Source organism: Magnolia sinica, chromosome 15 (assembly GCF_029962835.1).
Source record: "Magnolia sinica isolate HGM2019 chromosome 15, MsV1, whole genome shotgun sequence".
NCBI lineage: Eukaryota > Viridiplantae > Streptophyta > Magnoliopsida > Magnoliales > Magnoliaceae > Magnolia > Magnolia sinica.
Window position 1 is genome coordinate 61053607 of NC_080587.1, and position 10635 is coordinate 61064241.

Genomic DNA, 10635 nt, shown 5'->3' on the forward strand with positions numbered 1-10635 from the left:
AAAGATCAATTTCTCCCTAACAGTCAAGTGTGATTCAATCCTTGAAACAGATGTTTTAAGATCACTTATAGACTGCATCGTGGTTTGATTGAACTGCATCTGTCCATGCATGAATGCTTGTAATGTGTCCTCAAGGGTCATCTTTATGGTTGCACTTGTGGTGCACTTTGAGGTGCAGGGGGAGGTCCTTGAGAAGGAGTGCTTGCATTAGGTGTTGGCTCATTTCTCCAACTAAAGTTGGGATGATTCCACTAGTTAGGACTATCCGTGTTAGAGTTCGGTGCACTGAACGGGTGTTGATAAGCATTCACGGCATTCACTTGAGTTGCAATACATCCTGAAGAGATGGGATTGTAGGACAAACCTTTATGCGGTGTGCATCACTTTGTATATGGCACATACACTTTCTACAACCGCATTGGTGGGTTGGATCACTTTCAACTTCCTTAGTTCCATGGCCTCAACTTTTCGAGTAAGACTTGTAATTTTTGCATTCACATCGTCCTCCTTGAGGATGTATATTCCATTTTTTTCCTTTGGGTTGGGCTTGGAATTACTTGATTTGTTAGTGGTATCCCATGATTGTGCATTTTTAGCCAACCTATCAAGGTAATCTCATGGCTCCTCTGGGTCCTTTGTCATGAACTTGCAATTGCACATCATTTTAACAAATTGGTGCATATTTGAATTCAGTACATCATAGAAGAAACTGCTTACTCACCAAATTTCATAACCATGGTGCAAGCATGCGAGTAACAAGTCTTTGAATCTCTCCTAATATTGGAAGAAAGTCTCATCTTCCTATTTCGAGAAATTCACCATGGTGCGCCTTAAGGTGTTGGTTTTATGAAGTGGGAAGAACTTTTTAAGGAACTGTCAGGTCATCTCAACCTATGTGCCTATTGAGCGTGGTCTCAGCAAATAGAGTCATGACTTGGTTCTTTCCTTTAGAGAAAAGGGAAATAGCTTGAGTCTAATAACGTCTTGAAAGACATTGTAATGCAAAGTCACTACAATTTCAACAAACAAATTCCTTGAGATGTAGGTACGAGCTTTCTGAGTCAAGTTTATGAAATTTGGAAAGAAGTTAGATCACTCTCAGTTTGAAATCTAGGTTACCTACATTGACCGAAAAAATCATATAAGATGGTATGGTTTTTCTTACCGATTATAGGTAATCTCTTAAAGTTCTGATTGGAGGAATGTAGTTTGCCTCACTGTCATGATGCAACATTCTACTCAGTGTCGTGTTCCATACACGAATCTCATTGAAATTTTGTCCAGTTTCAGTCATATTCTCCTAAAAGTATGGCTCATTCTCAAGCATGTTTTGAGCATTTGTAGCCATGGTTTGAGATGATTCAGGCATACTCAGGTATTTTTTAACTCGACAGTGAATGGAAAGCTCGTTGACTGGACCTCCTTCACTTAGAAGTCGTTGTGTATGGTACCTTACTCACCTGAGCATAAACCAAGTACGAGAAACTAAGTTCTAAACCTAAACTTAAGAAATAAATTAAATCCTACAATGAAAATTAAAAATCCTACATTAATTATAATAAACTAAAAGATAATAAGAATAAGATGAGGGAATGGAGTTACCAGTTTAGAAGAACTAAGATTAATGATGCTATAATATATATATATATATATATATATATATATATATATATATATATAACATTGTTAGTTTTTTTTTAAAAAAAAACTGTAACAAAACCTAATTAGAACTAAACTTCATAGAATTAAAACTTAAAAGCAATACCCTATGTTAGAACTAGAAATCAAAACCTAACCTAAACCTAAGTATTCTCAGCCCAAAGTTCTCTGGCAATGGTGGCAAAAACTTGGTCGAACCCAAGTATAGACTACAATATAGTAATAACTCGATAAGACCAAGGTCGATCCATAGGAAATTTGGTAAGAATATACTAAGAACTTAATCTCATAAAAGTGGTTGGTCTGAGTTTTTAATCCAAAGTAATAGAAGAGTTGTAAAAACAACTGTAAAGAGGACTAAAGATTCAGGAATTCCCAATCAATAGACTTTGAATTTAATTCGTCTTCTCGGGTTGATAACTCAACTAGAACTGGATTCTAATCTATTATAATCAGAAGATAACATAGTAATATCAATCGAAAACATCTAACATAAATTAGAATCATGATAAGCTTAATCTCTTGCGAAGATCAAAGTAATCACATTGCAAGGAATTGGAAGTATGCCTAGCGTATGAGCGTAGGAAGACGGGTTCCTAAACTATTGGCTTCCTTAAGATCTGGCACGCAAGTGCAGATGGAAGAGAATTACAACTACTAGCTACAACCTAAGTGGTCTGGCGTGCACATAAGGACGGACTTGTTGGGGGCCTTGCACAAAACCTTAAGATCTAGCCTCCCAAATCAAACCAGAATTATGGGATAATAAAGCAATGAAATAAATCAAAGCATAAACTACACGACACAAGAGATTTTTACGTGGAAAACTCTCAAAGAGGTAAAAACCATAGGACCTCGTCCAAATCAACAATCCACTATGAAGTAGAATGTTACAACCTTCTTCACTCACGCAGGAGTGGATAAACAATAAGAGAATAAAAGAAAAATGGAGAGATCTCACCGATCACAAGGACGTAGAAGTGCTGAGATGTTGATTACACAGTAGATCACCTCTACGAGCAGAACCTCCCTTCCACAAGCTTCCTCTCTCTCTTTCTCTCACACCTTTAATAGCCCTTAACTCTTTAACAAACCCTTGTAAAGCTTTAGGAAACCCTCTTACATTGCCTAGAAAAGCCCTAGGCACCCATATTTATAGATTTGAAAACCCCTTTTTGCACCTCTTGCGAAACGGCCTCCAATTTTCGCAGTCCGCATAAGATCCGGACTCAAATCTGTAAGCTCGACTGGTCGAGCATTGTTCACTCGAATGGTCGAGCTGACCCTTGACTGGTCGACCACTGTTCACTGAGCTCGCTGGACTTTGAGTCAAGTGACCCTCGACTGGTCGAGCACTGTTCACTTGACTGGTCGAGCAGTGCGGTGATTCCACTGTTTGCGGCATCCGAACCGCACCACATCTCCTCTGACTTGAGGAGGAAAACCCCATCAGGACTAAACCTAAATCTACACTAAGGTCCACTGCTATTGAGCAAGGAAAGACTAAGGCCCTATTTTTTAATGCTGAATTTTCACACTTAACGCGGAATGGGGAAAATATTCCGTGTTTAGTGGTGTTTGTTAATGCATCGTTAATGCGGAAGAAAGAAAATGCTAAGAGGTTTTTCACTGAATTCTTTCTGTGATAGGAGTCTGGATTAATGGTGAACGCAGAATGCGCTCAATGAGTTTTTCATTAAACAAAAATTTTTGCTTCCAAAATTACCCCTTTCCAAGTTACTACGGCAATTTTTTCTCTTTAAATTGTTTGTGCAATACCAAATCAAATTTTAACCTATGAAACTTCATTATGCCCCCACCATAATGCATGTGTTTCATCCATTCCATTCATCCATTTTAAAAGATCATTTTAGGGCTTGATACCAAAAATGAGAGGAATATAAATCTCCGGTGAACCATTCCATAGGAAAACAATAGTGATTGGATATCCACCATTAAAATTCTCCTAAGGCCCAACGTACTGTTTATTTGACATCCAATCTGTTGATTAGGTCATATAGACCTAGATGAATGGAAAAAACAAAGATCAGCTTGATCCAAAATTTTTATGGCCCCCGGAAAGTTTTTAATGGCCGACGTTCATTTGACTGTTTTCCTGTAATGTGGTCCACTTGAGATTGGGATATACCTCATTTTTGGTCTCATACCATAAAATGATCTATAAACATAGTGGGCGGCATGGATGAAACACACACATGGTGGCGCCCACATAGCACCGACCATCAGCCATTGGCTGGTGGCAGGGGAGTAGCCAATCTGTTTCTGCGGACGCGGATTGGATACTGATAGGTTGAGTAGCGAGACTTGCCACCGAAGTTATGTCACCAAGTTATGTGGGCCCTATCATGACGTATGTTTTGTATCCACGCCATCCATCCATTTGGAAATATAATTTTAGGTAAAGATCCAAAGAATGAGTCAAATCCAAACCTCCAATGGACCTCACCACAGAAAACAGTGGGGAGAGTGACACCCACCATTAAAAACTTAAATAGGCCACAAAAGTTTTTGATCAAGCTGATATTTGTTTTTCCCTTCTTTCATGTCTGTGTTAACTTGTGAACAGGTTGGATTTGGATTTCAAATAAAAATAATGGTGAACCTTAAGAAGGTTCCAACGGTAGGCATCAATCTCGCCACTGGGTCAACTACATATTTGGATCTGCCTAAAATTAAATTTCCAAATAGATGGGTGGTGTAGACAAAGCACATACATCATAGTGGGCTCATAGAACTTGATGACGTCACTTCAGTAGCCAAATTCAACTTATAAGTAGCTAATCCACTTCCAAGTAGGATGCGGATTGGTTGGTGTACCTCACACTAGCTTTATAGCTACTGTATTGACGTCGTCAGCAAGTTCTATGGGTCCCATCATGAGGTATGTGTTATATCCAAACCATCCATCCATTTGGCAAGCTCATATTAAAGCTTGAGATGAAAAATAAGTTGCAAAAAGCGACAGGGGATTGAACGTCTACCATTGAAACTTTTTTTGGGGTCATAGGAGTTTTAGATCAATATGCTTTTTTTTTTTTAATTTGGATAGCATATAAATATAAGATGGGCTTATTTGAAGATTTTGTCGCTACTAGTGTTCAATCCTATAAAATCTTCTCGCTAAGAGGAATTGAGGGCCTTATGATGATTTTTAGTTTTTTATTAAGTATTTTAGTTTATTTAAATTAAATATAATGATTTTATTTTCATTTCATAAAAAATAATTTCTTTATAATGTAAAAACATTTCCAAATGAGAGATAGGGACAAATGTGTCAAATTAACATATTTCAGACATTTAAGATTTTTGTTAACAAACAGATTGTTTAGGATTCAGTACTTAATTTTTAGACTTCAGCCATAATTATCAAATAAGTTTTTTTACTTCATATTTCAGATTCAAGCTTTAGATTTCAGATTCAGGCTTCAGATTTCAGATTCGGTCTTTAGACTTCAGATTTAACAAACGGGGCCTAAGTCTAGATACACAACATTGTGTTGGATTGATAATTGTGTCTGTTGTTGAATGTGGAGAAATTTTTTCTCAAATTTGTTTCTAACATATCTACACTTCAAGATGAGATAGAAGAGCCTAATATTTCATCCATGTGGCTTCATTATGTGTAACTATCTAGGAAAAGAATGTTTACACTTTAGTGACCATGATCTCAACTATGAAGATACACTTTAAGACTTGTGGTAGAAGTACCCGTTCATCTCTATCTAAAAGACCAAAAATACTCAATGCTGAAATTTGTGGTTTTTTGAAAAATCAAATTCAAAAATTTTGGGATTTTTGTTTGCCACCAAAATGCTTTTTGGAATTTTCAAATGTAAAAGTGCGATGTGTGCTTTTGTCCCACATCGGAAATGAAAGGAGAAGAATTGGGGTTTATATGTGGAGTTGTGTGTAGTATTCTTACTTAGAGCTATTGGATATTGAGATGTTCGGGTTGCATGTTCCAATGCGTAGCACTGTAACACATGCACGCATACGCGCGAGCGCTCGGGCGTGGGCGAGGGCATGGGCAGTGTGACTGTAGTGGTGCTAGGGCTCAGGCATGGGCATGGGCACGGGCATGGGCGAGGGCAAGGGCTCGGGCATGGGTAGTGTGGCTGTAGTGGCGCTAGTTGACGCACTTTGCACTCAACTGAGAATGTTCGGATAATTAATCCGAAACAGTCAGCCATTTTTTAAAATGGCTAGTAGCCTTAAAAGCCACAACAATTCAAAAACGGACAAGCCATGATGATCCAACAGTTAAATCTTTCGATCCGATGACTAGAAACGGCTCCGCACTGGAACGCATATGCGCACAGGCGTGAGCGCTCGGGTGTGGGCGGTGTGGCTGTAATGGCGTTAGGGCTCAAGCAAGGGCACAGGCGTGGGCGTGGGTGAGGGCGAGGGCGTGGGCGTGGGTAGTGTGGTTGTAGTGGCGCTAGTTGACGCACTTTGCACTCGACTGAGAATGTTTAGATTATTAATCTGAAATATTTAGTCATTTCTAAAAATGACTAGCTGCCTTGAAAGCGACAACAATTCGAAAACGAACAAGCCATGATGATCCAACGGTCAGATCTTTCAATCCGACGACCAAAAACGGCTCAAATTAATAATAAACGGTTAGAAACTTTTTTCAAACGTTCTGAGCCATTGATGGCCACCCAACAATGGTCCACTCCCTGGTGCCTATATAAATAGTACCATTCTGGTCCAAAATCCAATCAACTTAAACACTTCTCTCCTCATCCATCAAATCATCTAGATAGCATCTTTATCTTAGAATATTGTTAGCACATCCACTGTTTGATTCTGCCAGAAGATCTACTGTGTTGACTTGCTCCTAAGTGGACCCTTCATGATTGCTGAATGCAGGATCTAGACAAGCTTATCTTATCCTGGAAGCAATTCACCTGTAACCCATCAACAATTGACAAGGGGGCGAATCATGCTTTAATGACAACATAATTTTTACATGATTCAGCCTGGTGAAATGAAAATAATTAATTTTATTTTATTTTTATTTTTTAATATTTTCTACATAATTTTTCAACAATCTTAAAGCGTGATTATGGATACCGAAAGTGTTGCATCAGTCAAACTGATGAACTAGAATATGATCAAATTGGATTGGTTCGACGGTACAAATTTCACTAAGTGGCAAGACAAGCTAAAATTCCTGTTAACTGCTCTGAAGATTTTTTACATCATGGACCCGAATCTCCAGCCTTTGCCTGAAGTGATGGATCTTGACACTCCAGAATAGATCGCTGCAAGAATCAAGCGACAAAAAGACAAACTATTGTGTTATGGTCATATTCTCAACGTTCTCTCTGATTGGTTGTACGATCTGTAAATGGGGACCACATCAGCAAAAGAAATATAGAGCGCATTGGAATACAAGTACAACACTGAATAAGATAGTACGCAGAAGTTCCTAATTGTCAAGTATTTCAACTTCATGATGATAGACAATAAGCCACCGGTGGCTCAAATCCATGACTTACAATTAATTGTAAACAAGATAAAGGCTTTAAAAATAGACCTACCTGTATCCTTTCAAGTCGGAGTTATTATCGCCAAGTTGCCTCCGAGCCGGAAAGACTACAAGAAGAAGCTACTGTATAAATTCGAAAAATTCATCCTAAAATAAATTCAAAAGCACCTTCATATTGAAGAAGAATCTCGTAACCGAGACAAAAAGGATTACACCAATGGCTCATCTAAGGTAAATGTAGTAGAGAGACCATCTCAAAATAATAACTATGTGAAAAATGATTCCCTAAAACCTAATAAAGATCAAGAAAAATTCAAGAAAACTCAAAAGAAGAAAAACGACAAACCAAAGGGTCCTTTCTATGTCTGCAGCAAGACCAGACATTTCGCCTAAATCTTTAAGGATTGCAAAAGGCCTAAGAAAGAGGCTAATGTAGTAGACGATGATATCGTAGCAATGGTCACAGAAATGAACTTAGTTTAAGAGAAAGTCCTCGATTGGTGGTATAATACAGGTGCTACAGTCCATGTATGCAACGATAGATCTGCCTTCAAAACGTATAAAGACATAACCAATGGTCAAGAGGTTCAAATGGGAAATAAAGGTCAATCGAAAGTTGTAGGAAAAGGAACTGTGGAATTACTCTTTACCTCTAGAAAGAAGGTAATCCTAACCAACGTACTGCATGTCTCAGATATAAGGAGGAACTTAGTCTCAAGGGATCTCTTGAGCAAACCTGGGATAAGGGTTGTATTTGAGTCTTGCAAGCTAATCTTGTCCAAGAATAGGAACTTTATGAGTAAGGGTTATGCTTGTAATGAAATGATCAAATTTTTTTTAAATGAAAAGAATTATTCTACTTACATGATTGAGTTTGTAACGTTGTGGCATGGTAGACTAGCACATATTGGCTATAGTATCATAAAACTCATGGTTAAGAATGGCTTAATATCATACAATGATAGTGACAACGATAAATGTGAAGTATGCATACGGTCTAAAATAACTAAGAAACCATTTTCAAGTGTTGAGAGATCATCTCAAATATTAGACCTAGTGCATATTGACATACATAAACTAAATAACGTTCTTATCCGAGGGAAAAAAAAAGGTATTTCATAACATTTATAGATGATTGTTCAAGATATGTGTATGTATATCTGTTAAAATCAAAATATGAAGCTAGCTGCATGTCACATTCTAAATATAATCTCATCTAAGAAAACCAAGACCTCTCCATACGAAATAAGGAAAGGAAGGAAACCAAATATAAGGTATCTTAGAGTATGGGGCATATTGCAAAACTCTTGAACCTAAAAGAACTAAGTTAGGACCAAGAGCTATCAGGTGTGTCTTTGCATGATATGCACAAAATAATAAAGGCTTATAGACTTTTAGACTTAAACTCCAATGTAATCATAAAGTCTAGAGATATAGAGTTCTTTGAGAACTATTTATTCATAGAGAAAGAATACTGAGATTCAATCTCCTAATATAACTAAAAAAAAAAAAAACACACAACAAGAAATTGAAACACCTAGTGAACCACGTAGGAGTCAAAGAGTAAGAGTAGAGAAGAGTCTTGATCCTGATCAAATAAACTCTTAGCGTTTCTCTTTTCATCTAGTAGAGGGTGACAGAAAGAAGGTCGTTAGGAAAATACTTATGATTTTAACTATAGAAGATGAACCTAAAACCTTTAGTGAAGCTATGACTTTAAGAGACTCCACTTTTTGGAAACAGGCCATTAATAATGAAATGGATTCGATTCTATCAAATTAAACATGGGAACTGGTAGATCTACCTTTAGGTTCTAAACCAATAGGGTGTAAGTGGGTATTTAAGAAAAAATATCACACTGATAGTATAATTCAAACCTTTAAGATAAGATTAGTTGCTAAGGGTTTCCAATAGAAAGAAGGAATCGATTATTTTGACACATATTCACCAGTAGGTAAAACAACATCGATTACGATTTTATTCGCTCTAGCATCCATATATCATTTTCATATCCATCAAATGGACATAAAGACAACATTCCTAAATGGTGACCTTGATGAGGAGATATACATGGAGCAACCGAAAGGGTTTGTTCTACTAGGCAATGAAAGGAAAGTGTACAGACTTGTTAAGTCTTTGTATGGATTAAAACAAGCACGAAAATAGTGGCATAATAAATTTGATTCTAAAATTATATCTTATGGTTTTGTACGTAACATTGCTGATAAATGCATATACTCAAAAGTTTATAATGATTATATTGTAATCATATGCTTATATGTAGATGATATGTTAATACTCAGTAACCAAATAAAATGTGTAACTGAAACAAGGATACATCGATGCAAATTGGATATCGAATGCAGGGAACAACAAGTCTACTATATGGTGGATATTCTCCTTAGGATGTGCAGTTATATCTTGGGGATTCAAAAAATAAACTTGCATAACACACTTAATAATGGAATCTAAGTTCATAGCATTGGCTGCAACAATCAAAGAGACTAAGTAGTTAAGGGATCTTCTAATAGAAATCGCATCCTATGCGAAGCCTATACTGGTTGTTTCACTTTTTTGTGACAGTGAAGCTACTCTAGCGAAACCCACAATGGTACCTATAAGGGAAAGTCCAGACACATAAGTTTGATACATGATTATATAAGACAATTGATTCGGGATGGAATCATTGCGATCTCATTTGTGAAGTTAAGTAATAACTTAGCTGTTCTATTTACTAAACCTCTGATGAGAGAGGTAGTAAGGACAACATCTAGAGGTACGGGGTTGAAACTCTTTAATTAAAGTTCCGCCAGTGATAGAAACCTAATTCAAACTTAGAAAATCACTAAAAATTGGGTTCAATGGATAACAACAAATCACTAATAAGTACGTTTCAGCACTAAATCTTAAAAATAACCTCATCCAGGATGAAAGTGTTGGCTGTTATAACAAGATAGTTGTGTCTTAGAACTCTTAATGAAAATCAGTCAAATAGGACAAGTGTTTTAGGTAATGGAAACACTGGAAGGATTTCACCTATACAAACGTAGAAGTGGTGCCGCTTCACATAAGAGTTATAGTTCTCTCAGGATCGTTCATAAAACAGGATAAACACATAACCATTAAGAGTGTTAAGCGAGTAATATAAAGGAACACATAAAGCAAAAGTTATTATGTGTATAGTATTTTCATTTATGTTATTTAAGAATAACCGGTTCAATGCTGCGGCAACCAGAAATTTCGACAAAACTATAAAATACTTATACTAAGGAAATATTCAAATCGTAAGATATCTTTTTCTACGCATAATAAATGTTCTTTATCTTTGGCAAACATTTTCTATTGTTTAAAAAAAAAAAAATCACTGGGGGATTGTTGAAATTTGTGGTTTTTTGAAATATCAAATTCGAAAATTTTGAAATTTTCGTTTTGCCACCAAAACGCTTTTTAAAAATTTC